Below are 21,765 nucleotides of genomic sequence, written 5' to 3' on the forward strand. Positions count from 1 at the left end.
CTCCATTTATTCAAACCATACCATGAAGATTGAATTCAATTCTACCACCAAAATTTTGGGAACAGCATCAGCATCCTGATGTGTGTCCAGAGGAAGTCAACCAGTATGATGAGACATTTCTAGGCTCTCAGTTTCCTTATGTGTAAAATAAGGGAGCTGGATTAGATAACCTCAAAGTTTACTACCATCTCTCAATCTCTTGAGCCTTGAAATGATGGCACGTAAGGAGCTATTAAAAAAACCACGGGCATTTAACCTGAAGAAACGAAACCTTGAGAATTGAGGCATGACAGCAATCTACAAGGCCTCAAAGCGCTGCCTTGTTGATGAGAGATTGAACATATTCTGCTTGGCCCCAAAAAAGAACACTAGATGCAATGGGTGGAGACTGCATAGAGGCCTATTTTAATTCGGTGTAAGGAAAACAGAGCTTTCCAAAAGTGGAATGAGCAAACCCTGAAGGGTACTGAGTTCCCCATCACTGGAGATCTTTAAGTAGAGGCTACATGACCACTTGTTGGGAATATCTCGAGTATCAACACTTCCTACACCAAGCCTTTCCAGATTTCCCAAATATTTAATGCTCCCTTCCTTGAATTACTTTGTTTTGACTTGGCTATATATATGCTATACCCCTTCTGTCTCTCTAATTAGGAGATAAGATCCTTGAAGGCAGAGTCTTCCTGTCTAGCATAATGCACCATACTGGGCAGGAACTTGATAAGTTTTTTTTTTAAATTGAATTGGACATTGAAAAGGAAATTCATGTTCGGGTATGGGTTGAGCAAGAAGGCTTTTGAGGATACCTTCCAGCTCTGAGATTCTATGATTCTATGGTTCCTGAAAAACAAAACTGAGGCCTCTCTGCTATTTATAGAGTACTATTTAGATGTGGTACACTATACACAGTAATGTCAATGGAAGTTGGGCCTTGTCTGCCTTCTTAATTATGTTCCCCTACTTGCTTTTATGACGTAAACAACTTGCATTTATAGTTACATGATAGCAATCAACCTGGAGAAAATAGACAGCTGTAGATAATATTTCCCTAGGCCCTTAGAGTACCATCTAACTGTGGGGATGTACGTCCTTGTGCTGCCCACTGGCTATTGGGCTTTACAGAGCTAGGTACTTCTGGTCAATGTCTATTCTTCCCTCCCTCATCCTTTCACCAAAGCTCATCCTGCATTTTGTGTTCCTATTTCCCAAGGGTCTAGGAAACCATTGGTCTTAGACTTCAAAAAACTGGATTTGAGTCTCAGTTTTAATGCTAGCTAGCTATGTGACACATGAACCAGGCAGTTTTCTCATTTGTAAAAGAGAGAAAATAATGTATGTAGAGGTAGTTAGGTGGTGTCTGTAGTCAAGAAGACCTGAGTTCAAAACTGGTCTTAGACACTTATTAGTGATAGAACCCTGGCTAAGTCACTTAACTTATGTCTGCCTCAATTTCCTCAACTGTAAAATTAGGATGATAATAATACTACCTACATCCCAGGGCTGTTGTGAGAATCAAGTCAAATAATATTTATAAAGTGCTTAGCACAGTCCCTGTCACATAGTAGGTTCTTAATAAATGCTTCTTGGAAGGTTCTATCTCATCACGTTGTTGTGAGGGAAGTACTTTATACACCATGAAGTTCTGCATAAATGTCAGTTATTATTTTCTGCTAGCTAATCTAATACATTAATCTGTGCTAAAAGGTTAATGCTTCTAACAGCTTAATATTTTACAACCACCCCCTCCCTACTCTTCCATTTCCCCCTCTTCTCCCTCCCTCACTCCTACCTCTCCCTACTCCTCCTCATCCTAACATTTTTATTTTAACAATGACCTTTCAGAAACAATAACTTAATAGAAAGGAATGAGTCTAATGGTGAGACGTTTAGGTACAATGAAAGGCTGGTGGGGGGGCTATTTTTGTGCAGTGAAGTCTTTTGAAAAGCTTTGAATCCTTCTACCTATGCTGTGCAGACTATTCAGTTCATAGAAAGGGTTGGTCCTATCTCATCATCCTTATTTGTTCAACCCTGGGATCTTGAACTAGGACTATAGTGAACAGGTCCTCAGAGTAGATGATTGGCCTCTTCTTCCGCTCTTAGACAAATCCTACTGTTGCTTGAAAGACCAGTTTCCTCCCATGAAGACTTTACTCACTCCAGTTGTACAATTATTCGAATGATACTAAGGGAACCTGTATAGACCGTTATTGAAATTACAGGCTCATAGACAAATGGGCTCAATCTTGAAGACTTCTCTTTAGTAATAATCTTTGGCTCATGCTTTTTATCAAAGGAGTTGCCTGGGAACATCTTACTTTGACTTGTTTCTAGCTTTTCCCTAGGGATGAGGATATTAATTTCCCATACAAGCATCAATCTGCCAAGACCTGAGATGTAGAATGGGTTTAATAAATGTATATAGAGAACAGAGAAAAGACTAGTATTTTGCCTCCTTTTAAAAAGGAAATGGATTGCATCCTACCTTCTGGTGAATGTTTGTTTTTCTCTTTCTTCCCTCATACCCTTAGAGTAATTTATAATTCCCCAGGGGATAGGGGAAATAACATTTCACAAAACTGATAGGCAAAGTCACAGTAGCCAGTGTGGCTTGGAGAATCATGCTAAAGATCAGAGTTAGCATCTCTCTATTTACCTGCATTCCATGGGTTCTTTCCTAGGAATCACATTTGGACTGTCTCCTACCTTTTTGCTGTTAGACCTATTGATACTTCTGTGAAACTCTGTCTGACCACCATTGTGGCTCCACAGTTCTTCTTTGGCTTAGGTAACATTAAGTAACCATTCCACTTTACCAGAAACATCCTGGCATTGTCCAACCTGTTCTATGTTCCTCGTAGTTACCATAACTCCAAAGCCCCATCTGCTCTTGTGGCTGCTTTTTCATTCAGAAATGCCTGCTTAAAGCATTTTTTTTAAGTAGACATTTGTTCTAGAACATAACTGCTTGGCTCTTTTTGGCCTTGGACCTACAGTATCATGGGAAAGCATTATATGAAGCCCTTCAGGCCATCAATCAATCAATGAGTCATCAAATTGCTGTTCCTCACACAGGATCCTCCATTTCTGAGTCCTCGACTTTCATTGGCTATCCTCATGCCTATAATGCTTTCCCACCTCCCCTCTTCCACTTAATCTCCCTAGATTCCTTCAAATCTCAGCTAAAATCTTACCTTATTAATGAGGCCTTTCTCAGTCCTCTCTTCCCCAGCAGCTAGTGCCCTCCCATCTGAAATCACTTCCCATCTACACTGTATATATCTTCTATGTACCTAGTTATTTATGTTGTCTTCCTCATTAAAATGTGAGTTCCTTGAGGGCAGAAACTTTTTAAGAAACATTTCTTTGTGCCTGGTACAAAGTAAGTGCTTAATAACTACTTTGAAAATATTATTTATCATGCTATTGAAGATACAAATACAAAGAACAAAACAATCTCTACCTGCAAGGAATTTATATTCCAATGGGGGACATAGTAGATATATGTATACAACATAAATATATGAATAAATATATATACTATACTAAGTCTTTAAATATGCCCACTAAACGTACATTGGTATAGCACTTTACAACTTATAAAGTACTTTGGTATGTATTATATTTTTATTTGATCTTCCTAACAGCTCATTAAAAATGTTTTATTATTATAATTATTAATATAAATACTAATTATTAATAAAACAATATTAATATTATTACATTGTTATTATGTATTTCCTTTTCAAGAAAAAGAAACTGAGGTCTGGAGAGGTTGAATGCCTTACCCAAAGTCACCCACTTAGTGAAATGCAGAGAATAGCCCTCAACTGGGTCCTCTAACTCCTGTTCCAGGGCTCTCTTCACTGTACTTCATTCTCCTTCTTTTCCAAACTGTACTTTTCCTAGGAATTATTCCATTCTCTTACAGTTTTTACTGAACAATTTAGCACTTCTTATCTCTGTACATAATCTTTGTTACCTAGAATGACACTTTGTTCCATGTCTCTTTTCTTCCGAACTAGACTGTAAGTTTCCTGTGGGTAATGGTAATGTTTCATAATTCTCTTGTACCTAATGGCACCTAAGCACATACTAAGCACTTACTAAATCTTTGTAACTAATCTTGTATCTCATCATGGTGGAATTTTAATCTTCCCATTTAGTCTTTAGTAAGTCTTACATGTGCCTCTGATGAAAGTGCTCAAAAAGCCAGTGGGGTCAATGTCAAGTTGGGGGATTATAGTCCTCTAAAGTCCTAGTTGAGAGCTCACCACTTAACTAAAACCCTTCAGACTCCTTTGAAATTTGAGGCTTCATCAGTACTATCCTCAGCACTGGTTGCCAATTGAAAAATGTGCTGGCTTTCCTTCCCGTTCATTTTAATGGACTGAAAGCATACACTCTCATTTTTATTCTGACTCTCTCTGGGCAAAACACTTCATTTCTTTGGACTTTGGGTTTGTCATCTGCAAAATCAATAAGAATCCCAACTGTGAAGGCTACAGTAAGCAGTGAGTAGGAACAACTGTGTTTGATAGGAAGTTATCAAAAAGAATTTTTAAAATACAAAAATTCAAAGTCCTTTATCACCTTTGACAATGGGTTAAAAAGTGGTTTTAAATGCAATTTTATGAATTTTGACCATTTAGTCAACCCTGGTTTGAGTTAGAGGAAGGGGAGAGATACAAATAATGCCTAAGTGTTGGTTAGCATTTTATAACCCACTTTCATAGGCACATCTCAAATTTGATCCTTACAATTCTGTGAGGAAAATAAGACAGGGATTATGATCTTCATTGAACAGATTTAAAAAAAATAGCAGAAGGCCAGTAATTTACTCAAGGCCACACAGCTAGTAAGAGAAACAGTAGAGAGTCAGAATGGCTTACTGCAAAGAAGGATGGTCTCAGAGTGAGGAACACCTGGATTCAAATCTCTGCCTCTCAAGTTTAATAGCCGTGTGTGCCCAAGATCAAGTCAACTTAACCTCTCTACCTTAATTTCCTAATTTATAAAACAGTGATAATATTTGTGGTACCTTCTTTACAGAGTTGTTGTGAGGCTCAAATGAATGCATACAAGTACATAAACTGCTTAGCAAATGTTAGAACACTGTATAAATGTCAGTTATTACTAAATGGCGATACAGGCATTTAAGGAAGGCAAATCTATCAGCTTCTCCATTGCAACTATTTCCCATCCACCAAGCCGGTTGATTTTCCTGGCTGGAAACAAATTGAAAACATTCTTCCATAGGGTAGTTTGATGGGCTACATTTTATTTGTTGCTTTATATCAGTATCTATGTCTTCCAAATGGATAGCCCAGTCATCTTAACTAACCGGTTCCCATAACTGATAATCCTGCCGATCTTTCTCATTTTGACCAATACACAGTTGACATCTAAAGCGCTGGGCTCCATAAATTAGGCCCCCTCCCCTTCTATAATCCCATAAAAATGCAGTAGAAATCAATGACTTAGATCTAGAGGGAACCAGAAGACCCTCCAAGCCAATTTCCCGACTTTATAAATTTGAATGTAGACATAGAAACTGAAGTCCAAAAAAGTTAGGTGACTTTTCCTGTAAGAGGCAGGGAAAGGATTTAAACAATATATATATATATATATATACACACACATATATATATATATTCCATTATACCATACTTCTGGGCAGAACACATGGCATGTTGGTTTTGAAGGTCTCGTTTGGAAAAAGACTGAGTGCTGTCTTACGGGAAAAGAGAAGGATGGATCACATGTCTTCCCACTCTTTTATTTTTTTGGTAGAACATTTTGTGCAGGTTTCATTTCTTTTGTCTCCTTTAAAAAAAATTCAGATATGTAAAAAGCCTTTTTAATACAGACTCCCAGGTGTCGGTGGCTGCCTCAAGTCCCTTTTCTTTCCTCTATTGTTCTCTTAATTGTTACTTCAAAACAATTAGTTGGGCATTCATATGCAAATGAATGCAAATGCATAGGGGATTGGATGTAAGAGAATATCACCACTAGTTAATTTCTACTTCAGGGTCTGCTGATAAGATCTGCAAAATTGCTTAATTTTTTTTTCTCCCTTGGGACACAAAGGGTGGAATCAAAGAGATCTGACTATCCTACAAGCTCTTCCATTGTTAATGCCCTTCTCTTCAACTTGGAAGGAGCTTTTTCTTCTGTTTTAAATTGTCCATCTTTTTTCTTTCTTTGTCTTCCTCTGTCTCTTTCTATCTTTCCCCGTGTTTATGGGCAGCCTTGAATCTTTCATTTAGCCCTTACTGATGCTATTATTTGTTCCCAATTAAGAACAGTATTTGCTATACAGTTATCAATGCATGAATAAAATGGAATGTACTTCAGGCAATAAATAGCCTTTTTTCCCTTTCTTTCTTTCTTTCTTTTTTTTGGTATTGTTAGGATAGAAACCATTGTTTTAATTCACCAAAGAAAAATTCACTAGATATCCTGAGTGGAGGCCTTATGAATGAATTAAACAAATCTTTTGAACAATTTCTGAGTGAAATCATGCATTTTGGGCAGCAGTTACAGTTTATCAAATTAATATCATTCAGGTTCTCCTGAGTAAAAGAAAAAAATGATAAAGATAAAAAAGCATTACTTAGCACACATTAAGTCCTTTGCAAAGATAAATAACTGATCTATTCATGGTTTGTTAAGACACAGGAAACCATTAAATACAGTATACAAATGCCCCCAAAGTACCTTTAATTGGTGTGGTTTCTTTTCTCCACACTTGAAGCCTGGCTATTTTGGTCTCCTCAAGGATCTGTGCACCTGTAGGAACCCTGCCCATCTAGGCCAGTCTTCCCTGGGAGAATAAATGTGCCAGCCAGCACAGTGTATAGCCATGTCCTTTATACAACCTACAGATGCCTCAGTGACTAATCTTCATCTGTAGATAATTCAGAAAGAGGACAGATTCCTAGAATTTGAAAATGGGAACTAAAACACATCCATCTTCCCCTAATTGTTAAACAGGCTATTATTAGCAGGTCAGATGATTTAATAGGCAAGGGACCAAGGATGGAAAGACACATTTCGATAATTAAACTCTTAAAAGTTCAGTTTTAGAGAAAGTGTCCTTTAAAAATATGGCTAAACTGTGGTTTGGTTTCAAGTCCTTACTCCCTCCCACTTCCATGAAGTTGGTGATGTTTAAATGTCAAAGGAAAAAAGTTTCCATGGGAAGGAATTATTTTTGTCAAATCTATTGGATTATACACACACGTATACACACACGCACATGCATACACATGTATGCATCGATGTATATACATATAGTATCATTTTGTATTATCAATATAAATTAATTGATGTATGTATTCTATATCTAAAAGGATACTGAGGCTGTCTTTCTGTTTTGTCTGCCAAGGAGAATTGTCTTCAGACTTGGAGGTATAGAACAAAAATGGTAACCTGAATATTGAAACCTAAGGTAAGTGAGAGAATGGTAAGAGAGCAATGAGCTGCTGTCAATTAATCAACAAGCATTTATTAAGCACCTGTTGTGCACCAAGTACTATATTAGGAATTGGAGATACAAAGACAAAACACAGCAATCCTTCTTATCAAGGAACTTATATTTTATGAAGGTGTTCAAGTCACTCAATGAGTTCAAGTCATGGACAGAGTGACCAACATCTGAAGAGTCTGAAATGTAACTAGAACAGAGAAGAAGGGTTCTACTCCCTCCCTACTAAGAGATCACAAACAATTTTGCTGGTGGCAGCAGTTGTAAAAAGGAGCCAGGCCACGAAAGTTATTGTTCTATTTTCTGAACCATTAGTCAAATGTATGAGGGGTTTTCTCCTGTTTGGCCCAGATTTTTGCTCTGAATACTCTTAAACCTGTTTTCTCTACTCCTTGTTCCATTAGTACATAAAAAATCTTGTTTTACTCACAAAACACATAGTAGGGCCTTTATGGAGACTCAGCAAACAAGCTGAAACATGATTCATCTCTAAATATCTGCCTCTCAGGTAACCCTACTTATGCAGTTTGCAGTTTACATTTACTTGCATCAGTTTACCTTAACAGCTAGACCTTTTCAGTGACCTAGAGAAGAGGTGTGAAAATCAACAGAGTATCAATACTGTCTTGATACATATTAATTCAAAGGGTTTTTTATAACTGTTCCCAGCAAACTGGAGGCAAGCTGAAGGCAAGCTTCATGCTTCTCCCCTTGAAAACTATAGCTTCTAGACACTTAACTTCCAATATATAAGGCCTGAAGAAGGGGAGATTTCCAGAATATCTTCAGAAGTTTCAGTGGCCTAGATATGTCTGACTTCTTTGCTAGAGGCATTGACCATTGCAGCTCAGAGGAGATGGGGTCAAAGAAATCTAGAGTGCTAAGCTGAGACAACTGAGGACTTGGGGTACACACCAAGGAGCCATAGACAACTAGGTGGAGTTGGGGAAAGATTGGTAAATTTGGAGTCAGGAAGACCTGAGTTCAGCCGCTTAGTTCATCCACTGTCTAGCTCTATGGCCCTGGCAAGTCACTTAATGGCCCTCAGACTCAGTTTCCTCCTCTGTAAAATAAACACCTATAAAAACAACCCCTACTTCACAGGATTGTTGTGAGGACCAAATGAGATAACATATGTAAAGCCCTTCATAAACCTTAAAGAGCTAAATATATGTCAGCTATTATTATCCTCCCAGCTGCCACCAGCCCAGCCCCATCCTTGTACAACTGGCCATGCATCTGCAGTGACTGTCTCTTCCTTTGCCAAGACTTAGCCCCTACTTCCCAACCCCCACCCTTACCCCGTGCTTGACCCCCTCCCAGGGCTAGGGGTGCTGTTGCCTGCCCTGTCTACTGCATCTTCTCCCTGCATATCAGGGTCAAGGAAGGTGACTGCTGCACTTCCTCTCCTCCTCCCACTTTGGCATTTTGTGAGGAGAGAAGGAAAGTTAAAAGCAGAAAATTTTCAGTGTGATCATTTACACCTCACGAATCAGCAAGCACTATAAATCAGTGACATTATTAATTGTTTTGTTGATTGTTTAGACTTAAGAAAGAAATGGGGAAAATTTTAATAATGCAGATTAAACTTACAAGGGTGTGATACGTACACCTCCCCACCCCAAGCTGGTTATAAACATTGCCAGCACACCCTAGAAAGGTCATTAGCTGTATTTAGGGGGACACTGACAGACCTGCTTGGGGACAGGCCACTCCTCCCCAATATGATATATACCCAGTCATGAGTGGTTCAAAGGGAAGGCACACAGAGCAATGGAGGTGAAGTTGAGTCATTCTTTAGAGGTGAGATTTTTAGGTATTTTTGCACCTTTACTTCCTCCTCAATCCAGAGGCATCCCTTCAGGATGGCATTGTGGTCACTCTTCAAATCCTGCCTCTGCCCTACTCCAAAGTTGCCAGAATTCAGGTGCCACAATTCCCAGTTACTCTGCTCAAAGACCTTTAAAAAATTGAACTTCATCCATGGCTAATAAAAGATACAGCCTAAGATGTGAGATGGGCAAATGTTTTCTTTATTTTCAAAAACAAAAAAGAAAACAGATTCTTCAACCTATAGACTATTGGGGTTGTCATTATTTCTTGACAGAATTCTAGAATACATTATTTAAAAGGGTTTCTTTGTAGCCCTTTGGAAAGAGTAGTAGTCATCTCTAGAACCAAATGGGTTTATCAATCATGCCAGACTAATCTTATTTTCCTTTCTAAAAGGTTTACTATTAGGCTGAGAAACCTTAGGAATGATAGATTTAGCATATTGACATTTCAGCAAATCATTTCCCAGAGACTCACATTATATCCTATTGGATAAAAGTACAGTGGAAAGATTGCTGACTTTGAAGTCATAGGAGCTGATTTGGAGTCCCATCTGTGATGTTCACTACCTTTTTGACCTTGGGCAAATCACTTCATCTCCCTACACCTCAGTTTCACCATCTGTAAAATGAGGGGGTTGAACTAGATGACCTTTGAGGTTTCTTTCAGTTCTATATCTATGATCCCATAGTATGAGAATTTTGAGATGAATGATAGTGCAATTAGGTGGATTCAGAGCAGGTAGAATGATGAGGCTGAAAAAGTGATAATTAGTGACTTAATATCACCCTGAATGAATAGCTCAGAACTCTGTCCTTGGTCCTGATCTTTTCAACATTTTTATGCATGATCTGGATGAAAGTTTAGACTGATATCATACCTGTCTAATTGGCCAGTGTTATGATGCTGTAAGGAGTAGGTAGCACATTGGAAGGCAGTATGTAAGTCTAAGAAAATCTTAACAGATATTAGGGAACAACTGGATTGGATAAACTCTCAAGTCTCTTCCAATTCTGAGATTCTAAGGTTCAAAGATAAAATTGAGCTTACAAGAAAAAGCATTGAGACTTTCTAGGTATTTAATGTAATGATCCTACCATATTGTTTCATGATTATTGGCTGGATTTTTATGGGACCTTGTTTAATAGTAGTCCTGGATACACTTAACTTTAGCAATATGGGTTTTTTGTTTGTTTGTTAGGGTTTTGGGTTTTTTTTTTTTGGCCTGCTAATATTGGTAACAGTTCTATAGACATAGTCACTTGCTCTGCTTAAGTAAGACCTCTGTTGATTTCACTGTATTTGTTTCCCTTTACTCATCCTCACCAGTCTAGAGAAGCATTTTAAATAACACCACCATTATACACCCACCTCTGACAGAAAAGGGGAGAAAAAAGGGGAGATAGGTAGATAGCAAATTTAAGAAAAGATCCTGTTTAGTAGGGTATCTTGCACCAGTTGGAGGTAATTCAGTCTCTCTACAACTTGGGGCAGATTGCTCAGAGGAGTTAAATATACATAGAGTCAAGACTCTTTCTGAGTCATAGGGTCATAGAAAATGTTCATTGTTTATGCTGAATTGCTACAGCTGACAGTTATTCAAACTGAAAGTTATATGAACATTTGTTGTTTAGTTGTTTCACTTGTGTCTGACTCTTTGTGGCCCCATTTGGGATTTTCTTGGCAAGATACTGGAGTGGCTCAAAACTTCCTTCTCCAGGTCAATTTACAGATTAGGACACTGAAGCAAGCAAGGTTAAGTGTCTTGCCCATGGTCACACAACTAGTAAGTGTCTGAGGCCAGATTTGAATTTTGAAAGATGAGTCTTCCTGACTCCAGGCCCAGCACTCTATCCATTGTGCCTCATAGATGCCCATATGAACATTATCTAAAAATAAAAATAAATACTTTTTAAAAAAAATTTACATATTGAATTAATTTTTCTGATTTTTAAACAATAAATGCCATTAACTCATGACTTCAATGTTTAATAACATTGCTAATCCCTAACCACAGCAAGAAATCAGTGTAATTTTTGTAAGACAATAGGCATACATGTGAGCATTTGCACAAACCATCATGTCCAATGGGAATAGCTTACTTCCTCTGTTGTGCCAAACCACATCTCTTCTTTCTTTCAAAAAACACAACTCAAAACTTGCTACTTTTTCCTCCTTGGCTAAGCAGAGCTTGGTTCCAGTATATCACTAGCCTTTATTCATTCATTATATTTACCATGTAAAGCCTTGGATATATTTTAAAAATAATTGCCTATGTTGTCAAGTCTTGTCCTATTGGTCCAGCAGGACCAACACAATCCATCTCCTTTATTTCATATAAATTCTCAGGAAGCCAAGAGAGTTACCCTGTACTCAGTAGGTGCTTAATTAAGAATAATTAACAATTATATACGTATCAAGCTTCAATTACCCTGGATGTCTATATGGTAGCTATCAAAGACTGCCTCTTTGTGCCATAAGATAATATAGGCTCATAGATGTAAAGCTAGAAAGGACTTTAGAAGTCAAGTCCAATTCCCTCATTTTTCGTTGAAAAAACCAAATTCTAGAGAGATTAAGTGACTTGCCCAAGGTGGTTCCTCAGTCAATGTTCAATCAATGTTCCTCAGTCAATATCCTGCCTGAAATTCCTCTGTCTGCAAACCTAAATCTGTGTCTGTTAGCTTCTCTTTCTATGAAGCTTCACGCAGTGTCTCACACAGTTAAGCAAGGGATTAACATCCTATCAGAGATGGTTGTTGTCATTGTTGATAAAGATGATGATGATGGTGATGATGATGATGATCTGGATGGTACTTGAGTATATGAGTGTAGGATTTCTTCTGACACTACTTGAAGCAGACCCATATCAACTACTATTTCCTACATGAAACTTTATCTGGCTATTTTAATCCCTGGAAATCTTGCCCTTCTCTGAACTCCTATAGGATGTAGTAGAAAAAGCACTGGATTTCATGTGATAGAACATAAGAATATTTGAGTTATGCTACTTAACACTTGTGTGGCCTTGGTCAAGTCACCTTTGTTTCTCTGGGTCTCCATTTCCTTATTTGTATTTCACCACCAAATGGTGTTGGCACCCATTGTCCTGGTCCTGATCAATAGCAAGGATTAAGTGCCAAGGGGTCTCATGTTCACCCTTGTGGTGATGGTGATTCATCTCCCCCTTCCCACATCTTCCAGAGGAAGTGCTGGAGAAGTGCTGAACTCTTTAATGTCCTTTGACATTGCATTATCTTCTATCCCTCAGTTCTGCTTCCCCCATGTGTCTGCCTCAACTAGGTAGCTGAAGAGATTTGGTTAGTGTGTATTTGCCCAATCAGAATCATCACTTAGTCTTACTTTCTTTATGAACTTCCTATATTTCACTGAGTTCTAGTAAAGTGACATCAGTGTAATGGAATTCCCTCCCCACTCCCCCAACAGACAAAAGCATGCTTGGCTATATACAATGCATTACTCTTGGCAAAGGATCAATAAAAGCAATAAACAATACATTATAAAACATCAGCTGCTTGGTTGCACACCCCCAATCCCACTGTTTCTTTAAGAACTTGGCCATTTCCAGGCAATATAGAGGCAACTCAGATCTCAGCAGTTCTGGAAAATGAAGTTTGGCTTGCTTAGCCCCTATGGCCACCCCTCCTTTAGCAGGCAAAGTAGAATAAGCAACATAACACAATCCACAATAGATGTTCAACTCACACATCCAGAAATACTTATATGAAGACTCAAAAATGGTTTGGGTGTCTTAGTCTTCTTTGGCATCATGGAGCATACATTTTTCCATTTCTTGTCCTATCACTGTCAGAGACCTCTGATTATTCCTCACTGTAACTGACTCATTATCTGTAACTCTAGAGGAACAGTTTTTAAGTCCTGATGAGGAAATTCCTGTTTCCACGGTGCTGCCCTAGTGCCCATTCTGCCCTGGCCATGGCACTTCTCTATATAGCCAGAACTCCTCACTTTCTGGTACACACCTCCTTTCTCAATTTTTATGCCCTTTTGATCTGGGCAGCAGGGGTGGGGCAAACAGAGTGATAAAGTGTTGCATATAAAATGAGGATATTAAACTGGAAGTTCTCTGAGGTCCCTTTTAGCTCTAAATTTATTGGACCCCAAGTCTGTACTACAGCATTATCTTGGATTGACTCATTTTCAAGTGTAGATAATTTTCAAATGTATGTCATTTTCAAGAGTGATAATTTAAGTAAAGTGCTTTGCAAACATTGTAAATAGCTCTTGTGCTCTGATTGTGCCCCCCATGTGTGTTTCAGGACCTTCAATTGTATTGTAAGCGCATAGAGGGCAAAGACATTTATTCTCTTGAATTCCCTACTGTGCCCAAAGCAGTGCTGAATAGATAACTGGCACTCATAAATACTTGTTGAATGGAATCTAGGATACTTGACCTCAATAATCATATTCTTTTAGCGCAAAAAAAAATTTTGCAGCCTAAATACAATTTTTTAAAAAAAATCTGTTACAGAGCTTTGTAAGCAAGGTCTTGTGTAGGAATTTTGTACTAATAAGGTTGTATAAATCAATAGAAGGCACATAAAAATGTAAGAGACTCACAGGTGGAATGATGGAGTGGAGTGGGGCTGTAATGGGAAAAATACCTGTTAATTGGAAACCAGGCAACACCAACTGTCCCCCTCCTATGTCCCTGGAGAGATAATGTGGTGGAGTGGATATCCTGTTGGACTTGGAAAAAGGAAGAACAAGATCCAAGCCTGCTTCTGAAATTTACTAGCTGTGTGACCTGAACAAGTTCCCTAATTTCCCTGAACTTCAGTCCCTAGCTGTAATTGGGGGATAATAAAATGAAATAAATTAGACTGGAAACTCTATGGGGTCAGGATCTGGGTCTCATCTAAACTAAATTTCTCCTACTGAGTCTGTGCAGCACTCTGCACACATTAAAGACCCTTTATTATTATTTGCTGAATTGGTGTTTCAGCATATTTATGCTCTGGGGCAGAGAGAACGAGAACAGAGCTGCTAGTCTGCCCAGCAGCGCGTGTTCAGAGTTGTCCGCCACCCCCTGCCCGCAGTAGCAGCAGAGCCAGATCACCAGCTCTATGTCGGGTTGGAACGTCTACATACACAACCTAACGGGGAACCGGACGCGTCTGTGAGAACGCGGCCATATTCTGCTATAGGGACTCTCCCTAGGTCTGGGTCGCTGTAATCGAGAAAACCTTCGCCACTATCACGCCAGCTGAAGTAGCTGTGTTGGTTGGCAAAGATTGTTCAACTTTCTTCGTAAATGGGCTGACACTTGGGGGCCAGAAATATTCAGTGATCAGGGATTCGCTGTTGCTGGATGGAGAGTACACCTTGGACTTTCGTACGAAGAGCACGGGGCGGAGTGGGGGCTGCTCTCACTTTCAACCTCACTGTTACCATGACTGCCAAGACGCTAGTCCTGCTGATGGGGAAGGAAGGTATCCGTGGGGGAATTATCAACGAGAAGTGTTATGAAATGGCTTCCCGCCTTGGACGCTCTCAATACTGACCCTCCCTGATTCCCCCCGCCACCCCATCCCCTTTTGCCCCAAGGCTTCTGCACCATTTCTCTCACCATTGGTTGCTTTTTTTGGGGGGGACATTCTCCCACCCACTTGTTGCTGCCAAAACTACACGGGGTGGGGGTGGGGGGAGGCAGATTGAACGGACAGGCGTCGCTCCACTTTCCTTTTGTATCTCCTTCCTGTGTGTAGTTGGGAAGATTTTTTTTTGAAAAAAAATTGTTGGTTTTTTTTTTCTGGAAACATATTGGAATATGAATAAAAGATTCTACTAATAAAAATAATTGTGCTCTGGGTTGGGTAAAATCTATTTTTTGTGATTCTCTTGGTGAATTAAGAATTTGGGATGAGGTGGAAAATTATTTCCTACATATCGAAAGCGCATATTGAACAATTTTGTGCTATGAGGCAGAAGTCGTGTGATTCCCTCATGACATCTACCTATTGGAATGTTTTAAAAGGAAAGTGTTATTGGTTCTGGGGATTGGTAGGAGTTGGAGTCCTAAATAAAATCATCACTCACCATCACAGAGACCATAGCTATGGTATGGAGCTGCCTGCCCTTCTTATGGGCTCTCTCTATGCAACCCAGCAGACCCTTGGTTTGCTTAGATAGAATCCATCTCCAGCACTTTTCCTTACTAACCCTTATCTTTTGCTTTGCCTCCATTGTTTGATTGGGCCACTTTCACAGGCCTTTGCACAAGGTTACTCAAATTAAACATTAGCTAGCTCAATGGATAGATACAGATAACTACTGACGGTATCTGCTAAGATAAACATCCCACACATTGAACTTTAGAGATTTCTTCATTTTTGCCCTGATCATTTAGAGCTAATGTTCCTTTAGCATTGTTGGGAAGCATTTCCTGGCATTTCTCAGTTATAAAACTTCCTGTTTCGGTGTAGAATGCTGTGCAAGACTGGGGAGACCTTGGATTAGCTCATCAGTTCAGTGGGAAGATGGCTGTTTTATTATTTGCATGACTAGTCCTCAGAGACATGGGAAGGTGGGTTGGTGGTGAAGGGAGTCATATCTCTGCTGCCAGATTCAGTGGGAGAGGTGTCAACATGACAAGCCCAAAGCATGTTTGAAGTAGTCCTGCATACAGTAGAGTTGTATATTTAGACCTAGAAGAGTCCTGACATCATTTAGAACAACCCTTTCATTTTACCCATGAGGTGACTGAGGTCCAGAAAAGTTAAAAGGCTTGCCACCCAAGGTCTTTGAAATTCATTTAAGAGTCACCAAGAAGGCTCTCTCCTCACCTCCTCCTTAGCCAAAAAGTATGATTATCATTCAGCAGCCATGGTGCTTAAAATACCACTATTTAGAGATTTATTTCTTTGTGTTAAAGATTGTCCTACCCTCATGATTCTTTTTCAGACTGCTGACTTCCCTGGAAAGGTAAAACATTTAGCCATTAGCAACTTAGTGTGAGCTAGCTTGTCTTAGTTTGTCAGATTGGTTTCCTCAGAGAAAGGAGAAGCCTTGAGTCACATGAGAATATTAGATACCAGAGTAGCGTGGGGGTTTTGGAAATATGGAATTAGGGGAAGAGAGGGGGTGACATAGGCAAACTTTGCCTACTTCCCTCCCAATTTTGCCTGATACCAGATGAGAGGCAAAATGAGTAAGTTTTTCATTTTCTGTGCCAAAAATCAGGACACCTGGTTTAACAGATGGTTTTTAAATTTTTATTATTATTTTTTTCTGAGCATGGTTAAAAGAACATTTTCATATCAGTAGAACCCAAGCCTTTTGAGAATAGTGGCAATAATTCATCTTTTTCATTCTTTCCTCTGTGCCTGGTACAGTGTCTTATACCCAGTCAATATTTGTTGAAAGGACCAAATGTTTATTAAATTGGAATGTCTTGAAATGGAAACTGTCCTGGAAAATCTGAGAAATTCATTTACTGTGAATATGAGTCTCTACTTCAATGGAAACATCTCTCCTTTTAACCTGTCCCAGTCTCTCTTGAAGTCCCAATTTGTAGTCATCACTTCCTAACCTGTTCTGTTTCCTTTTGGGGACACTTGAGAGAGAGAGAAGCGGTGGGGCCTCCAACCTGATGGAGACTGAAGGGATTCCCAGACCTTACACTGTAGCCCATTGTTTCAAATCATCGAATCCTTCCCCTTTTCTTTACAGATGAGGAAACAGAGACCCAGAGAGGTGAAATGGTTTAGCCAACCATACACAGTGACAGAGCTAGGATTTGAAGCCCAGTCTTTGAGTGCTGGTGAGAGAATTCTTTACACTTCTCTAATGAAGACATTGGACTGGACGATCTTTGAGATCCCTTGTACTTCTAAGGTACATATTCTATGGAACTTCAAGATCTACATAAGCCTTCTCACCACCCCACCCCAACCCTAACCCTTCACCACCCACACAACTAAGCAATTTGCCAATAACCATCATAGAACAGTTCGCTATCATTCAAATGTGCTCTAATATTCAAAACCAGATATGATCAGTCCTATAGGATTATACCATGATTTATCTTATTAAAAAAAGAGAGAGAGAAAATCTTTTAGCAAGGCATTGTCAACAATAAAAACATAAAACTATCAGTACAATGCTATGGAATACATAAACTCAGGAATGAATATAGGGTGTCCCAAAAGTCTTAGTGTAGTTTTAAACTATCATGCCATTAACATTTAAAACCATAATAATACTTTTGGGACCCTCTCTATAAGTTGTTGTTACTGATGATGGTGCTAAGTATCAAATACCAAAATACAAAATTGGCTCAGAAACAATGGCAAAGGTTTGGAGAAAATGGCATTGCTAGGAAATTATATTATTCTATGAGCCACAATCAGAATTGCAAATGTCCAGAAGGGTGATGGAAAGGTGATACGTGTAAGTAGCCAGTAGTATAAAGTCAATGAAGACGCATCAAGGAGTGGCATAAGAGGCATGGAATACAAGTGTGATTAGGAAAAGATGGTGGTTGGAGGTAGGGTCATAAAGGGGAGACAAAAGATAATGTTGGACTACCTGACATATTAGCTTTATTACAATATATTAGTATTCTTGTACTAGCAAAAGAACAAGAGAAAGGACTCTAGCATATCGAGTTTATGTTCTTTGGAGAATTTATAGAAAGACATAGACAATGATAACATAGGAGAAGGCATGCAAGGACTGTGATAGGAGCCAGTGAAAAGAGGTCTACTACTGAATGAGATTATAGGTCCATCTAAATAAGTGACAATCACAGAATCTTCCAGTTGAAAGGGTAATCAGATGATTAGTTCAACTTCCCACTCAATTCTAGAATCTACTCTAGGACGTTCCTGGCAAGTGTTCATTCTGCTTCATTGCTTCCAGGAACAGAGAACAGACTACTTACTGGGGTGACTCATTCTACTTTTCAACAATTCTAATTGTTAAAAAGTTATTCCTTACAGAGAACTCAAATCTTCATCACTTTAACTTTTCCCCATTGGTCCTCATATTGTTTTCTGTAATTAGATATAATGAATCTGATCTCTCATCTACTCAAAAGCCTTCCAAATATTGGAAGACAGTGACCATGTCCCACCATACCTTTCCTTTCCCAGGCTAAATATTCCCACTTCTTTCAGTCTGACATAATATGATTTTCAGCCTCTGCATCATCTCAGCTGCCCTCCTCTCAACATTCCCCAATTTGTTGGTGTTCCTTTTAAAATATGGTACTCAGATTTGAACAAAATCATCTAAATATAGTTTGAACAGCAAGCCACACAGTGATTATACTCATTGTTCATTAGACTCTTTTATCACTTTAAATCATGGTTTATCTTGTCCTGCATAATTTTTGGGTATTGGATATTGCATCAATGTCACATCTTCAGAAAGTCTGCTGTTAATATTTTACACAGTGACTCTCCAAGATGTTCCTGACTTGTTACAGAAAACTGCAGTGGCAACTAAGAGCCCTAATATAATAATAGTAGAAGGACTAACTCTAAGACTTCTAGCCATCCTAGCTGTCCCAGTGATACTTTTCCAAAGAAATTCTCATTCTGTCTACGCTGGGCTTTTCTGGGAGGCTTCAGATATCTAGGTTCTTGAAGCAGGAACAATTATTTTATACCCAGAAGGGTGAGGATCCAGACCTCCAGGACTTCTGATAAGGACACTAGAGCCTCTAAGAGAAGTTAAGAATTTTACCAACCACATGACCATCTCCTCTTGTCCTGGAATTTTTTTCAATGACACGGTAAAATGCCAAAAAGGCTTATTACTTTAATAGTTGTGTTATACTGGCCTGGCTGCACAAGCCATGTGGTATAACTTTGGGTCAATGCCAACAGGGTGAAATTCAAACTGGTCACTCAGAAAGGAAAGGTTCTCTCTTCCATTACAAATTCACTGAGCCAGGAGTGTAATTTTAACTTTCTAATCAATTCCACTAAATGACCTTTCACAGAATCATGGAATCACAAGGCTGGAAGAGACCTTGGGAGGTCATCTAATCTATCCACCTGCATCCAAGTAGGACTGCCCTCAAAATACCTGAGAAAAGAAACTGTCTACACTTTTTCTTAAAAATCTCTAGAGGTGTGCACTTTCAGAACTCCCTTTGTCCAACTGCCCAATCTCTCATACCGTATTCCATCAGAAACTTCTTTAAGAGGTTAACCTAAGACTCTTCCGATGTAATTTTAGTCCTTTTCCACCCCCACCCCCATCTGTTCTCATAAGGGAAATCTGCTTCCTGTCACTCACATGCTCCTTCATGTACTCTAAGAGTGTTATTAATTTCTTGTTCAGCCTTCTCTTCTCTCAGCTAAATAAACTCAGCTCCTTTAGCCTTCTCTCACTGGGAATATTAGCCAAACCTTTAATCATTTTAGTTGCTGTCCTCTGGACTGCCTCCAAATTCTCAATAGCACATTTTAGCTAGAGGCGCTGAAACAGAACACAGTACAGTAAAACCTCATTAATCCAGACTCCGCTAATTTGAAATTTATGATAATTCAGACAGCGTTTGCTCAGCAAACCCTTTCTTTATAGATAGTACATAATGAGTGTAAACATGATTGGAGAGGGACACCTGAAAGACTTAGGGGTACTTCCTTTTTTAGAGTCTTCCAGAAGCTGCCTTTCAGAGTGATGGTTAAAGCAGGTTGGTTAAACCAAGAACTCCTGGTGCCCTAGCAGCAGCAGCAGCAGCAGCAGTAGTAGCAGCGCTTTGTGTTATATAACATCATAGGTTTCAGGCTGGAAGGGGCCTCAGAGGTCATCTAGTCCAACTTTGTCATTTGACAGATGAGGAAACTGAGACCCAAAAGGAAGGAGTGAAGTGACCTGCCCAAGGAAATAGCTCTGGTAAAGGTAAGTCTTCAGATTCACCTTCTAGTGGCTTCCAGATGCCATTGTATGGCATCCTCTAAGAATGCCCACCTGACATGCCTCATTCAGTTTTTGTGGGCATCAAATGAGATGGTACATATAAGAAGGCTCCTCACTGTGGGATCTGCAGTTGTCTTCAAGGCTCAGTTCAAGTGCTTCCTTCCTTCCTTCCTTTTTCTGTTCTTTCTAGTTGTTAATTCTGTCTGGCCTTACCACACTCACTGCTGAAAGTACTTTGTATTTATTTTAAATTTACTCATCTGTGAGCATGTTGTTGGCCCCTCAGTAGAATGTAAGTGCCTTGAGGGCAGGGATTATTTCACTTTTGTCTCTCATTCTAGTGGCTGATGATATCTAGTACATAGTAGGCACTTCATAAGTAACTTATTAAATTTGCTTGCCCATGTTTATTGTTTGTTATGGTGCTGTGCTAGGAGCTAAATTAAAGAGGACTGGTGCCCTGCTAACAACAATCACTTACTAAATCAGGATGGAGCTGCACCAACTGGATTCCAGGGCACACTGCAATGCTGCTTCCCAGGGAAGGCTGTCGGCTTGGGTTATTGCCATGTATCCCCTCGATTTGTGTAAGTATGCGCTCAATTACCCACGAAAGTTGTGTAAGACATTAGTGCCCCACTGTTAAAAGCAGCAACTTTTAGACCTACCATTGCTTAACTCTTAATTCTTACTCTCACTCCTTAATTAAGATAGAGCCAGAGAACACCCTTTGATCAATTCTCAGATCTGACAAGACTCTGTGCTTTGGGATAGCGTAAATCGATATTTTCTACCAGAAGTAAGGCCCGTGCTGCCTCTGAGTACAGGACGGGCGATGGGCCGAGCAGGTCAGCCCCTCCTCATTGGAGCTTCTATCTTGCCAGCACCACACTGCTAGCTTTGTTCCAGCACAGCAAGCAGGTAAACAAATATTTTTCTTCTACCCTCCAAAGGGCCAACTGGCCCAGATGTTGGATGGTCAGGAAGGCTGCTCTGTCAGGATGGCTAATCTTGACCTAGACCAGTCCAGTGCTGAGACATCCTCTGCTTTATTGTTTTTGGCTTCTTACTGGGATGAACTCCTTAATTGGTTTCTTTAACCTTTTCTAACTATTTCTCAGGGCTAATTAACATCAGCTTCAAAATCAGGGCAAGCTTCTTTGCCTTTGTGCAAGCAGCCACTGCTATGTGGAATACTCTCCCCCTCCATTTTACTGACTGCTGAATTCCTATCTGTCCTTTAAGAACCAACTCAAATAGACTTTCCTTAATGGAACCCTTAATGACCTTTCTTCCTCCCCCAAACTGGAAACGGTCTCTCTCTAGTCTAAATTTCTATAGTACTTTGTTCTTACGTTTCTTAAGGCATTTGATCACATTCCAAAATTTGTATTAAAATTATGTGGACAAGTTTCTCGTCTCCCCTACTAAATTGTAAAGTCTTTGCAGACAGGAGCCATTTCTCATTCATCTTTGCAACCCACACAGTAACTTACATGTAGTTAGTTCCTCTGTGCTTGTTAAAT

The 21,765-nt window shown here is 39.4% G+C and overlaps 1 pseudogene; it reads left to right on the forward strand.

Moving 5' to 3' along the window:
* The first annotated feature begins 14,430 nt into the window (after positions 1-14,430).
* LOC118852727 lies at positions 14,431-14,867 on the forward strand (annotated as a pseudogene).
* The last annotated feature ends 6,898 nt before the right edge of the window (positions 14,868-21,765 follow it).

Source organism: Trichosurus vulpecula, chromosome 6 (assembly GCF_011100635.1).
Source record: "Trichosurus vulpecula isolate mTriVul1 chromosome 6, mTriVul1.pri, whole genome shotgun sequence".
In the NCBI taxonomy this organism is placed as follows: domain Eukaryota; kingdom Metazoa; phylum Chordata; class Mammalia; order Diprotodontia; family Phalangeridae; genus Trichosurus; species Trichosurus vulpecula.